The sequence below is a fragment of the Arachis ipaensis genome, chromosome B9, assembly GCF_059453495.1.
Source record: "Arachis ipaensis isolate K30076 ecotype BB chromosome B9, ASM5945349v1, whole genome shotgun sequence".
NCBI classification, from domain to species: Eukaryota; Viridiplantae; Streptophyta; class Magnoliopsida; order Fabales; family Fabaceae; genus Arachis; species Arachis ipaensis.
In genome coordinates this window covers 149,714,038-149,730,035 of record NC_142444.1, presented here as the reverse complement: position 1 = coordinate 149,730,035, position 15,998 = coordinate 149,714,038, and the positions used below count along the sequence as shown (strand labels likewise).

The 15,998-nt window shown below is 31.9% G+C and overlaps 1 pseudogene; it reads right to left on the bottom strand.

Moving 5' to 3' along the window:
* Window positions 1-8,285: 8,285 nt before the first annotated feature.
* On the bottom strand, window positions 8,286-9,638 carry LOC110267264 (probably inactive leucine-rich repeat receptor-like protein kinase At5g48380 pseudogene; annotated as a pseudogene).
* Window positions 9,639-15,998: the final 6,360 nt, after the last annotated feature.

Here is a 15,998-nt window from a genome sequence, read left to right as displayed (position 1 = left end):
TTATTATGGATAACAAAATCAAAATAAAAATTTAGAAACATTATTTACAAATTAACTATTTATAAATGTTATTAAGTTTAATTATTTATTTTTAATAGTATTTAATTTGAAGTCGATATAAAAATTTATATTCAAAGGACTCTTTATCTTCATGCATAATTCTAATTGATAAAAAATATTTTATTTTTCTTTTTTTAATTTTTTATTTAATTTTTAAAATTTTTTTAATTTCATTATTTTTCAAAATTATTAATTTATAATTTTTATTATATCCCCTTACTATATCAAACACTATTCTTTCTCTTATTATTATTCTCTATACACAAACCTGTCATTGTCTAATTGCCATTATTATATTATTTTGTTCTTTCTCGTTTTTTTCTTCTCTTCACGCCACCGTAATTAATTATCACTAAGTATTTAGATGTTACATTTTTTATATGTTAATCAAATAACCAGTGCCATATGCCAAACAAATGATATTATAGAAGTCAAAATAAATTATATTTTTATAATATAATTCATTTATTTTAGTTTAATTTAAAAATAAAAATTCATGTACTCAAATTTTAAATATAATACTCTGTATAATTAATCATTTAAAAATTAAAAAATAATATTATCCCATATAAAGTAATTTAAAAAAGAAAAAAAAATAAATTTAACAAAATATTAGACTTTTCCAATTCATCATTGATAAGTACAAACATATTTAAAAAAATAAAGAATACATATAAGATGAAAAAAATTAGTTCTTCCTTAGTAATAGAAAAAGATAGAACACTATCTTTGTACGTAAAATATTGGGGACAAATTAAAAAGGTAAAAGAATGATGAAAATATTAATTGGGTAAGTAAATTAAAGAGAAAAAAAATATAAGTGGAAGTTATATGTGAATATAGTAACTGCAATAAAACTAAATGAAATTTGTAACGATGAATGTGATGAAAATTAAAATCGATGGTATTGAAGGTAAAAAAATAATGGCAGCAAAAGACATATAACAAAGTGTATTGAGAAGTAAAAAAAAAAGCAGTAGAATGGATGAAATTATAAAAAAAATAAAAAAGAAATATTTTTTATGATTACAAAAAAAATTCTAATAGAATAATTAGAATGAGGCTAAACTGGTGGTTAGACCATTAAAATACAGTACTCACAAACATACTCAAAACAACACTATACAAACAAAGACTAACATAAAATTAAACAAAACATAATTTAAATGAATACCTCAATATAATAAGATTTATACAAAAAACTATTTATCACCACTGGTTAAACACTTGTTGGTTTCTAATTATTCTTTTTCTCATTTCATATATGATCACGAAAATATACTTTTTGACATCATCTTTACCTAGTTTAAGATGTCACAAAAACTTATTTAAATAATTATTCTGTACAGAGAAGAGTTCATAAGATAAAGGAGAATCAGAAAAAAATAAAAAAAAAAGCAAAAAAAAGAGAAATTGTGGGAATACATAATTGAATAGAAGTTATGCGTGAGTTTTTGTAACTTGTTAGTGAAATTTGTTAATGAAATAAGTAACCGTAAAATATTTTTGAATTATGTTAGTAGGGTTAAAATAAGAAATAAAAAATTAGACACCAAACCCCCATGTTTTGGCATTATATATTGTTATAGATTATAGATACACTCATAAAAATTTTATATTTGTATGATATTATATTAAAAAATTATTAAACTATTTAATAATTGAGATTATAATGATGTAAAGTACATTTAAGATAATATAATAATATCTATGATAATATTATTTAGGCCAATAATAAAAGATTTATTGAATCAAAATTTAAGAAAAAATAAATTATTATTAATTAAATAAATATAAATATATATGATTCCTACCCATATTTGGACCGTATGCTATATTGCTTGAACCAGCTTCGGTGTTATTGTGAGTATCTGGTATATGTAAAAAATTTATTATTAAGATGAAAATAATGTAATTTGATAATTTAAGGGTACACTCAAGAAATAAATTATACATAATTAGTACGTACTAAGAGTCCAGCAACATAGATATATCGTAAAAAATAATTCATATTAAATGTATTAATGAGAAGTATAACTTAGAGTACCTGATATAGAGTATTGTTGAGGAGGTATATTTGTGATATCTTGTAATGGTCCACTTGATGTATTGATTTGTTTTCCTCGTCTAATACTCTCTCGGTAACTGGCACACACCTTCTGGCAAGGTGTTGCTGCCTCTGTTCTTCACTCATATTTTGTCTTCCATTGGTATGTTGTCAACTATAATTAACCAAAGAAATATATAAAAACAGTTCTACACTTTTATTTAATGACGAAAAATAAATTACAGTAGATTTTACATTATATTTAGGCGAAGTAAGAAGAATGCAGGAGAAGATGGAGGAGAAATGAAGGAAATTTTTTCTATTATGGAGAGAAGATATGGAGTAACCAGTGAAGTAAGAGAGATTAAGAGAAAAAATTGGGAATAATATAATTGATGCAGTAACTGATGTCAGAGAAATTAACTGATGCAGTAGTGGAAATTAAGTAGTAGAATTCTGTAACTGATGCAGTAACGTGATGTGAGAGAAATTATCGGGAGAAGTTATATTGACGTGAACGTGAATAGAAATGAAGTAGTAGAATGCTGTAACTAAAAGTAAGTTATTCAAAAGGATAAAAATGGAAAAATAAATTGGACACCAAAAATAAGTTTTTCCATTATATATTGTTATAGATAATATAACAAGTTAGGAATATAATAATAATAATAATAATAATAATAATAATAATAATAATAATAATAATAATAATAATAATAATAATAATAATAAAAAGAAGTTAGCGTGATCTAATTAGATAAAATATAAATTTTATTTTTGTTTACTACTCATCCCAATACATAAATTGAAAATAATTTCAACAAGAAGAAATATCTAAATCAATAATTACATGTACATGATTTTAAAGAGGCTAACCAATCATCACATAATATCATTTGATTAATATATTATGCCTTATATTACACTTACAAATACACATCAAAGAAGTCTTACATGATAACACGCTAAGGTCAGCTAAAACAAAATATACATATGAAACCAACAAACTTAATACAAGGACCTCTTTGATCAAGTCATTACTAACAGCATAGACTTCTTTGACTAACTCATTACTAATAGCATAGTTAACAATAGTTATAGTTATGAAAGTCACAAAATCATAAAACAGAATATGATAACACTTCAAGAGGTAACATGAATTCAATAATAATAAATCATAGTTATAATATCAACTCAGCGCACACATAATACAACTAATAACTTTATTTGCAAAATTTTTTAAATGAGTGATCAGAGCCCTAATTGATAGTTAGCCCACATTTGAGTAGCTATTTCATCCCTTAATATGGCCCCCCGCCTATAGTCTTCATCTTGTTCATATCGAACTACTTCATCCTCTTCTGGATTATTTTCTTGTAGTTCTCGGTCAACTTGAGCTATGAGATGTGGATCAGGATCTACACCCATTAAAAAGTTATGTAATATGCAACAAGCTACCACAATTTCAATCATAGTTTTAAAGTCATAATGTGGTTCAGTGCCACTTGTGATTATTGCAAATCTTTTCTTTAAAACTCCAAATGACCTTTCGATAACATTTCTCAATGAAGCATGACGAAGATTAAATAATTCCCTTTCATTTTCTGGGCCACGTCTTGCATACTCTTTTAAGTGATACCTTACACCTCGATATGGGGTAATTAATCTATGCTTCGGCATAAATCCAGCATCCCCAAGGTAAAATTTTTCTACAGAATCCATCATTAAAAATGATTAATTTAGTATAATCAGACAAACTACTAATCTTTACTACTAATGAGACAATATAGTTTTATGTACATGCTAACCTCGTGGAAGTTTAAGATTATCATCCCTCGATAATGCATTCTTAAGAACTTTTGCTGTTCTTTCCCCACCTGTTAATACATAAGTGAACTTCATATCAAAATCACATGCAGCTAATACATTCTGTGTCGGCCAGTCTTTTCTCCCTCGAAATTTGGGTTGATCCGCTTAGGATACTTTGACACGAAAATATGTTCCATCTATAGCTCCAATATAGTTCTAAATAATAGTCTATTATTTAATAAAGTAACATGAAATTGTATATATCAATCAAAATTATTTATTCATGTAACTGTACATGTCCATACCTTAAAATAAGGATAAAATCTATGATTGTGAAGGATCGCCGGAGAAATAATGGATGCAGATGGTTGTCGAAGGAATTCATCTTCTAATAAAATGATTGCCCGTAACACAACATGGAAGTGGCGGCTAACAGTTTCTTCAGACCGGTGGTAGAAAAAAGAAACAGTTCTAGTTTTCACATTATGAACTATTATATACAAGAACCTAGCAACTTGCTCCTCTACTGTAACATGTTTTGTATCCCTCACTTGACGTGTTGCTCTTAATTTCTCACACAATTGAAGAAACGCATCAGGGCCCATGCGTAGGATGTCACGACACCTATGAGTTTCTCTTAACTGTTGCATTAAAGTAGCTCGAATTTGTTCTCGCCCAACAATTTATGGGAGATAGATTTGTCAACCCGCGTAGACATAAATCTCAATAAATATAACATGTGCACGATGTAACATATCAGTGTTATTGTGCATAATTTCTATCGTCTTTTCTAATCCTCCCTCAAAACTGTTAATATATGTTCTTGGTTTTCAAGGGTTAACATATTTTCTTGATTATCGACCCCAAACTTAAAGGAAAGGTTTAGTGGGAAATCACAATTAAAGATGTCTTTCATATTGGGGACCAAAAAATTTTCTTCATGATCAGCCTTATCCATTTAACAAGCACTTTGTAGTTTCAAATGTACATATCATAGATTTATAGCACCAACAAAAACAAAAAAAGATAGCATCATATAGTAAGCATAAGCAATGCAGTTAAATAACTAGTATTTATATATATGACCTCCTAATCGAAGAATATAATTAATTGTAAAAGAATCTCAACCAATTAAAAGATAACAATTTTTTATACCTTTCGAAAAAATTTAGCCATAAACTACGTATGAAAGAAAAAATAAAAAAATAAAAAACACAGAATACGAAAGCAAGTAATAGGTGTTAATGTGGTTTTGGGTATAAATTTACATAAAAATAAAAAAATTATAGATATATAGAAAACAGTATTTTAGAAGAAAAGTATTAAACAAGAGACCATATTAAAGATCTTATCTTAGTAGAAAATAAGCAGAAAAATCTAAGCTAAACTTGAATTTGGTCAGAGGCAGCATATGCAAAGTGCCTTGCAACTTTCCAGAGTTATTTGTTGAACTTGAAACAGATAAAGTAATGGACTCTTTGATAGTCATGCCGAAGAAAGATAATTTTTTTTATATATCAAGACTATTTACATGAAGATAGTAATTAATTTGTTATATGTTATATCATAATAAATTAATTTAATCAAATATTTAAGATTGCTTAATGTTTTTTTAGTTGTCCTTTCTATATAAAAAAAATTATTTTAATCAACTTCAACACCTATCCATGTGAGAATTACTTATGAATTTTGTGTATAAGTAAATAAAATAGCTGAATAGTTATAAAAGTGTAGATTATGGAACAAGTTTGCAAACAAGTGCGGTGGAACAAGTTTACTTTGCGCATTACAAGAAACATCGTTAAAATCGACGGAAAAATCGACGGCAAAATGGACAGTGGAGGTGGTCGCTATTAAGCTTGTCGATTTTTCAAAATTCGAATAAAATCGACGGCTTGCCTAGCCGTCGATAATAATTTAATAAAATCGATACCATTTTCGTCTATAATATGAGTTTGATAATTTTACCTTCTTACTAAAATCGACAACGTTGCCGTCGATATTATTATATAAAATCGACGCCTTTTTTGTCGATATTTGATTCAATAAAATCGACAACATTGCCGTCGATATTATTATGTAAAATCGACGCCATTTTTGTCGATATTTGATTCAATAAAATCGACACAACTGCCGTCAATTTAATTATTTAGATACCGACAAATTCTTTGTCTATATGTCTATTTTAAATTTAAAAAGCGACAACGTTACCGTCGATTTTATTAGCTATATTTTTTTAATTATTTTTTTATTTGAAAAATAGTAAATAATTAATGCAAATAAACTTTTAAATATAGAAATAAAATTTATATAGAATATTAAATAACAAGACAAATAAATTTTTAAATATAAAAACAAATGTATTTGCTCATAACAGCGAGAAAAATGTATCTTGACAGGAAATCAGAGGCTAGTCTCTGCATGTCAACCATAAATTACAACAATAATTTAGATATGTTCACAACTGATCTCTCTCTCTCTCTCTCTCTCTCTCTCTCTCTCTCTATTTCTCTCTCTCTCTCTCTACTTCACCACATTAAAGCATATCTTGCTAACATAGATAAAAGGTCTTCCAGAAATTTAAAGAATGAACTAAACCTGTATCTCTTTAGGAAATGTGGCACTGAATAGCGTAATTTGTCTTACACCTGGAGGGGGCATATCCATTTGTTCAACAATCTTCCTTATTTGTGGCTCAAAACCCATATCCAGCATCCTATCTGCCTCATCTAGTGCAAGATATCTGATCATCTGAAGTGAAACTCTAGCTCTCTCCAGCAAATCTACCAGTCTTCTAGGAGTTGCGACGAGAATGTCCACCCCCTTCTCAAGATCTCGTAGCTGGAAAATTCATAACTTATTAGTGAGATATATATATCAGATACTAAATGTTCATACTGCCATTGATAAGTAAGATATTACATTATGGGCTATACAGCATCTAGACTCTAGCCTATAAATTGGATCAATTCAGCCAAATTTGCAGCAAGAACAAAAGCACACCAGCTATAGTGACATGTTTATAAAATTTCCAGATACTCTCAAACTATGATTGGTAATTTATGGCTAATTAGCACATCTTCACATTTTCAAAGAAACTGTAGTTCATAAACACTCATACCCTATCTCATTAGGTGGAGAACATAGATCATTCAATGGAGCAACTACGACAAAAATTGAAGCATCTATCAAAAATAGCATCAATAGTAGCATAACTAATCCTAGGTAAAAGAGAACAGAGAACCAAAAAAAGATAAACAATTGAAAAGAAACCTGATGGTTTATTGGAGCTCCGCCATAAGCAACAACCACCTTAACCCCTATTTGATATGCAAACTTCCTAGCCTCTTCATGTATCTGAAACCAAATCACAACATTTCCCATATATTTTCACTGCAAAACTGCACCAAATTTAAATATGTCCAATTATAGGTATATGCAAAATTACACAGATTATTATGTTATAGGTATAAACTGCACATTATTCTGCCCTATATACAAATGAATTAATAGACTAATAATTAAGAACATAAGCATATGGCTGTATGGTAGACCTTCTCGGTCGAGCAGGATCACTCGAAGAAGCTCAAGAACTAATTAAGGACATGCCTATGAGGCCAAACTTGGCCGTATTAGGATCTTTTCTTGCTGCTTGCAAAGTTCACAAAAATGTGCATAAACGATTCACTTTATCAGTAAAAAATCTATATTTTATCAGTAAAAAAGTTATAGACACATGACATCTGTAAGAGAGGCGTAGTCAAGCAGATATGCTAGGCATATAGATTAAAACAAAATAAGTAAAACCTAAACTGCATTACTCATGTGCCAAAAGCACAAAAGAGGAAGAAGGGGGAAAATAGCCACAGACATTGGCAATTTTAGGTCATGGATATCAGTAACATCAAACTAAAAAGGACATATGCTCCAACATTTATTTGTTAGTTTAAATATGCTCCAACTAATTGTAGCACCAACAACAATTAGTTTAAATATGCATCAGTTGATGGATTATAAAAGAACACAAGTTGCTACAGTTAGAATCAGACACAGTATATAAATGCAATGCAAGGATGAAAAAGTCTGATAGACCTCATTGAAGTGTCTTATTAACAGATTTTTTGTAATTCTGCCAATGCCAGAACCGCAATCTGGAATTCAATATATTGCTTATTAGATCTCCCATGAATAAAAAATTCAACATTTAAAGCAGTTATACATTCCATGAAAGCAGGTCTCTTTCCCTAACACACTAAAAAGGAGGAGTGAGTACCAAGAGCAACAAGTGGTTGGTGTCTAGCATCAGCTGGAAAACGTTCAGACAAAATAATCTTCAAAAACTCCTCACTGCATTTGATATCAGGTTTGTTCACATTTGCAAACCCTCCCAATACCCCATCCATGGATGCCTCAACACCCTGCTCACACAATCCAGACAAAGCATAAAAATAAAAACAAAAAATCACTACAAGCACTAAACACTATCCAATAATAGTTCATTCATAACCTTCCCATGATAAACCCAGTAATAAAAAAGCATAAAGGAATTGAATTTAGCTGAGATATCATAGAAGGGAATGGAGGAAAGGTACCTCCCAATAGGAGGCTGAACACACTCGCAAGCAATCTTGATGAGCATAAACGCTTCACTTTCAAACCCTTCACCAATAATAAACTTATCAATTGCACTATAAAAACTTGAAGGATTAGGAGATAGATTAGCATTGTTACATGAATTCTCCACCAATTCCTCATATAATTTTCCCGTGACCAACTCAAAAATTACATTACCAAAATCATAAACATCCTTCTTCCCATCCTTGATATAAAACGACATGCCTAGACTCTCATGGTTGTTGGGGTTCAAAAACTTGGCATCTCCAAAATTGGATAACTTGGGTTCGAAATTCTTATCTAGCAAGATACTCCGTGAACAAATATTCAAGTGCACCACATGCAGATTGCATAAATGATGGAGCCAAGATAAGGCTCTAGCCACACCTAGTGCAATGTTAATCCTCTGTGGCCATGTCAATATCATAGCCTCAGTTTCCAAAGGGTGCAACCATTTCTAGAGTCTTCCATTTGAGAAATACGGGTACACCAGAATTCTTTCATCGTTTTCGATGCAGAACCCAAGCAGGGGAACTATGTTTCTGTGTTGGAGCTTACCTAGAATCCTTACTTCTATAAGAACTTGTCTCCCAAATTGTTGAGAATCAGTTAGTTTCTTAATGGCTAGGTGCCAACCGTTAGCCAATGTTCCCTTGTACATTATTCCCATCTTTCCAAACCCAATTGCATTGTTTATAGAAAATCCGTCTGTTGCATCATTTAATTCTTCAAACTTCATAGTGGATGTTAATCTTTCCAGTAGTAGAGCTATCTGTGAATTCAACTCACAACTATCAATGAAATTATCTAGATAATAAAGCTATAGAAATTCACTTAATGTTTGCATTCATGAAATGTAATGAAAATATAGTAGTCTAGTATATCTCTAAATTCAACTGCAGAGAGCAAAATATTTCATATAACAGAAATGCATGATAAGATCATAATGATAAACAGGAAAAGTCTGGAGATAGAATATGTAAATTCTTCTATGAAACTTAACAACAGCAGACAAAATAGCCTTGTGATAGTATTTTCTAAAAGAGACAGGTAAATGTTAAAAGAAATATCCTATCCATGCCAGATTACAGAACATACCTTGCTTCATTTTTGTCTCCCTTGTGATAGCATCTCATAAGTCCTGTGCTCTATAACTTCCATTATCAAAGTATTATCAATTAACGCTACCAGCTCACAAACCCCAATTTCCAATCCCTAGATTGCTTCATTACATGGCAATGCAAAAATAATGAATTAATTGAAGTTAATTTCAAAATACAACCCCAGTAGAACATGCAAAGCAAAATTAACACCAATCCAAACGAACACTTAGAGATTAGAAGAAACAAAAATTTGAAAAAACTAACCACTCGTATTCTTGAGAGGATAATATACTGGTAACTTGATCAGAAGCTCACAACGAATCAAGCAACCGTTCTCCCACACATTTCTCCGAATGTTCTTCTTCAACAACTGAATCAACCTCTTCGAGGCTATTCAATTTTCCACTCTCCGACACGAAAAATTTTAGCTCACCAAAACCGGCGGCGACTGTTCCGATCACTGGTTGATTATCCCCTTCTTCTTCACCGTATAGAAGCTTCCTCAGTCTGCGAGCAGCATGAACTGCCGCTTGAGCGTCGGCGCCGGCTCCGTAAGCAAGCGCTCCAATTACTTCAAAGCCTTTAGGAATCAATGTTCGAAGCTCCTCTGTTTACAAATTCCAAAATGTGAGACAGAGAAAAAGTTGAAGTGAATTTAAGATTTGAAATTGATAGAGAGAGAGGGAGAGAAGGAAAACCTGATTCTTTGTGGAGATCATCAGAGGCGAGGCGGAGGAGGAGGGAGAGATCATCCTGATGCGACGGCAGACGGACGGCGGAGCGACGGCGGCGCGGCAGTGATGGAGAAGGAAGGTTGAAGTATGCGAGGTGAATTCAGAGGTAAAATAAGGGTTGGTGAAAATTGAAATGGTGAATTTGGGAAAATGAAGGAAGCGCGGGGAGTGAGTGGGGGAAAATTTATTTTATTGATAAAAATCGACAGCATACCCGTCGATTTTAATTTGAAAAAAACGACGTCTTAGCCGTCGATTTTATACCTTAAATCTATACCATCCATTTAATTTTAAGAAGTGATTAAGACCGTTTAAATTTATCGACGATAAAATGTGTCAATATTTTAAATAATAAAATAGACGCTATGTTCGTCGATTTTAAAATAAAAGTATTTTCCACCCACACCTCGTCGACAATATGTCGATAATGAGAAGAGGGTTAAGGGATTACCAAAAAAATCGACGACTTTGCTGTCGATTTTAATATTTTAATTTTAGTCATTTTTTTAATAATATCGACAGCAAGCCGTCGAAAAATATCGACGGGAGAGATAGCCGTCGATTTTTAGCGTCGAAAAATAAGCTTTTTCTTGTAGTGGCGGTGAAAGATAAGTTGTTAATTTCTATCGTTTTTAATAACTTAGCTCCCAAATAATAATAATCTGTGTCCTACGAAATCAACTAGTTTACCTAAACCAAGTTTACTTTAGTAGTTATATATCGATTGGAGCATTTTATCAAACAATTTATAGACATAAAAGTTAACAAACCATGAATCAACATTTTTTCATTGGAGCATTTGATCAAACAGTTTATATACATGAAAATTAACAAAGTAATAAATCAAACCAAAATATAATCTCTGTCCATATACTTCAAAATTAAATCACAAACACAGATCCATCAATATATAGCGTCAAATGGAAAATAAGAGCAACATAAAAAACTTATCTATAGTCTATACACATCAATTCTTTCAACTCTGATTAACTTATAAATCAGTACCTTTGCATGTTTTCACTGGAGCATTTTATCAAACAGGTTACAAGCATGAAATTTAACAAACTCATAATTCAAACTAAAATGTAATCTCTGTTCCTATACTACAAAATTGAATCTTAAACACACATATCTATGAATCTAATAAAGAATGAAAGGTGAATTAAGAGCAACATAGAAAACTTACCAGATTTTACCCGCAGATGCAAGATGCTGTGACCAGAATGATTGAGAAGTGGTGGAGGAATGGATCGTTGGTAACACTTGCACTGGTTGATAGTGTTGGAAATGGATAGCATGCACAGCTGAATCTCAGGTTGAAGAAGAGTCTTCAGAAAAAGAGAAGGGTAGGGTTTGGAAATGATGCAGTGGAATGAGTTTTCTTTCCGTTTTCTCGCCTTAGTTGGAGAGAAAAGTTTTTAGTGGGTCCCTTTCACTTTTTGCTACTGTTGTATTTTTCTCTTAACATTTTCTTTTAAAACCAAACAAGTGAAACTTCAGATTTCCTTCCTTTTTCTTTCTGTCGATATTCAATTCCCCCCAATTTTCATCTAAACAAACACAGTATAAGTGTCATTCGAATTAAAAACATTAAATAAAAATAGATATCGAATAGTTAATGAGTGGGATGACCGTTAATACTAGGAGTAAGAAATAAAAAATTATCATAATTCAACAGAAAAAATATTGTAAGACCGTTAAAATTAATGAAATAATATTTTATTACTCTATAAATATTATTTATATACACTCTTATTCTTAATAATTTTTTCAATCTTCTCCAATTTTTTTAAATTTCTCCAACCAAAATTATGCTCATATTCTTTTTAGTCCAAATTTAAAATATTCAAATTTTGTGGACTTTCATAGATTAGATGTTATCAATTTTAACGATAATAAAACTGAAAATCGTAGGCAATATAATATTTAATATTGGCAATAGAAAGAAGATAAAATACTTATTAGTGCGTAGTTAAATGTTTCAACAAACCTTGTAGTCAGTATTGATTAAAAAGGTAAAATATTTTGGAATTGAATCCATGACTACGGTGAAAAATTTAACCCATACTACAACATGAACGGAGGATAGCAGCGGTTTAATTGTCGATTTGCGGCGGTTTTAAACCCCGCTAAACATAACACCAGCGAAACTACAAACGTAGGGCATAAAGGTGACATTTTGCGGCAGTTTCCATCAACCGCTGGCATAACTGCAGCAAATCAATTATTTTGCGCCGGTTGGTTTAGCAGCGGCGGCTAATATAACCGCCGCAAATCGACAAGAGAGATTTAGCCATATTATTTGCGATGTATTTAAATCGCCGCTATTTGCTTTCTGTATTTTTTATTTTTTATTTGCGGCAGTTTTAAACCAACGCTAATTGTTCAACGCACGCTTTTTTTCAATTCTAAAATTTTATTTTGATTTATTTTATTATCTTAGGAGTATTTCTTAATTGTATGGAGTGTTTTTTTTATTATTATTTTAAAAATCTTATCGTTCTACTCTAAAATTTTATATTGCAGGCAAAAGACTCAAGAATATTTAACTGCAAAAAAACTAACATATTTATTGTAATATCAATAAAGTATTTCAATAGTCACCCAAAAAAGTAAAGCATTTGGTAATAATTAATGCTGCATAGTAACATAAACAAAACATATACTGAAAAATAAACTATCACATATATCCTAATTTCTATTCCCCGCCATGTCCATCCAAAGAATTCATCCATACAGCGATATCTGGTGGCATCTCCACACCTTGCTATTGGACTACATAACTCAGCACACTCTCTAATGCCTGTCTCTTCGTTTTCTCTGCTGCTATTTCATCCTCCATTGCCTTCTTTTTCAATTTTTCTGTTACTTCATCCTCCACTGCCTTCCTTCTCAATTTCTCGACCGTCACCTCCACCTGTAGTTCAAACAACATCCTTTAGGCCTCTTCTGTTTGAACTCTATCCACCGGCGGCTGCAAATTCGAACGAAAGAGTTGACTTGGTGTTGGCCGAAACCTATGCCACGCACTCTACTCGAGCGCTCTTTACCAAGAGCCTGGGTAAGGGAATCATTTTCAGACAATATTCTCGTAGTTTCATCCAGCTGTTCAATTTCAGATATTTTTTCCTGCAGACATAAATAACCATACACAATCACACTAGGAATATAGCATACTCAATACATTTTAATAATTAAACCTAACATGTTACAACATAAATGATTAATTGTACTTACAACAATCCTCTGCCCTTCTTCGTGTATGTAGGTGCCATCACGTCGTTTGTGAGTTAGGATCCATACTTCTCCCCTACCAACTCTCCTCCCTTGTTTTTGTGTCTGTGACAATACAGTTTATACCATAAGTTTCACTTATTTAATTTTCTCCAATAATTTTTTCTTGTTCTACTCTATAAATAAATCCAAACTACATACCAACCAATTTATTTTACCTCAATCGGTTAAGTATCTAATGATTGCTCCATTTAATTTTCACGGATTGAGTAATTGATTATCCTTAAATAGTAAATTTATTTTAATACCTCCAGCATTTATTTTTTGGAAATCAGCATCTCTTATCAATTCCTTATAAATCAAAACTGAATAATGAATTGCTTAAGAAAAAAGAGAATTATTCGAGACAATGATAGGCACCTATACTTGATTTCAAATATATATTACATCTTCTTTCCTTGCCTTAGCCAAGCTTTTAGAACCGCCAGTGTGCGTGTAAAGCTGCTTCTTTTGATTCAGTGCGTTTTGCTTGTACTTCGCCTATTATGTCATCAACAGTAACATTAGTTAAATACAGAATGAATACATACGAGTGTACCATAAATAGTTAAATGTTCCTATATTTCTCTTTTACTTTGGTGTATTACTTATATAACGTTATTTTTCTCTTTCTTTGAAAAGTAATGTATATAATTCCAAAAAAGCTTTAATACAATAAAGTAATCTCTAAGACCTAAAATTAGTTGGTATTATATGCGTTTATCTGGAACATATGTGGATTAAAGACAAGGGCTACTTAAAAAATGGGGTACTTTTGTTGCAGGATCATTACGATAATCAATGAACCACCTCCAATGCTCTCTAGGAATTTCCTCCGGGCGGTTGTCAAGATTTTGCTCAAGTGTCCTTGTTGGTTTGTAATGCGAGTCATACAGCCCCCTTGATGAGCGGATATTTTATACGTTTTTTGGCATCATTTTTATATAGTTTTTAGCATGTTTTGTCTAGTTTTCATTAATTTTTTGTAGGTTTTAGTGTTAAATTCACATTTTTGGATTTTACTATGAGTTTTTGTGTTTTTGTACAATTTTAGGTATTTTCTGGCTGAAATTGAGGAGGTAGAGCAAAAGTCTGATTCAGAGACAGAGAAAGCACTGCAGATGCTCTCTGGATTTGACCTCTTGTATTCAGAAGAGCTTTTCTTGAGCTACAGAAGTCCAAATGGAGAGTTCTCAATGGCTATGGAAATCTGACTTCCAGAGCTTTCCAGAAATATAATCTGACCTCCTTTGCTTCATATTAGAAGGCCCAAAACTGGCGTCCAACGCCAACTTCCTGCCCCCTTCCAGGCGTCCAGCGCCCACAGAGCAGAGACCAGCATCCAAACACCCAGAGAGGATCCCTAGCCAGCATTCAACGCCTTAGAGACCTCATAGCACGTGAATCTCATCAAAGCTCAGCTCAAACACTCACCAAGTGGGCCCTAGAAATGGATTTTAGCACTAAAAAGATTGTTTTACCCTTACTAGTCATTTGTTTAGTATTTAAGAGATTAGATTCATGTTATTCACACACCTTTTACCATCATTCAATATATTTTCGTTTCATACATTGTATTTTCTTTCAGTATGAGTTTCTAAACCTCCTAGGTTGAGGGGAGGAGCCCTGCTAAGTCCTATGAATTAATAAAAGTATTACTGTTTCTTCTCCGATCCGTGTTTGATTTATTTCTAAGATGTATACTTGCTCTTCAACATGGTGAATAGGATGATCAGTGACAATCAACTCTGTTCATCATATTAAGACAAACGTGCCTGACAAACACCCACGTCTACTTGGGTTCTTGTGAATACGTGACTGGAAAGCGCGAACCAACAACTATGTTTATACATCTCTCATACGGCTAATCCACGACTTCATTGGGGACTTCTCAAGATATCAGTTCAGCTAATTTTCAGGGAGATTAGAATCTCTGTGGTATAGGCTAGAATCCAAAGAAGCAGCATCCTCTGATCCGGAAGATTCGACCTTGTTTGGGGCGTTTTGAGTAGGATCGCCAAGAGAATGAACTGCTAGAGCTTTACCCTTCGTCAGATTGGATGACCACGGCCAATGGTATTCAATATGTAGTAGAGGAGATCAATGATGATGGCCCATGGCATTGCTCACATACAGTCTACCATAGAAGAAATCAGTCACAAGCAGAGAAGACAATAATACTAGAGTTAATCCAGAAAGGCTAAGCAACTCCAATCCGTTACCTTATTCCTATTACTCTTTTCACAGTTTACACAACTTCTGAGTTCTAATTACTACTTTTCTTTATTCTTTTTTATGCCATTAAAAATAACATACCAACATCTCCTACTCTTTCATTCGTCTGTCTACGACCTGCAG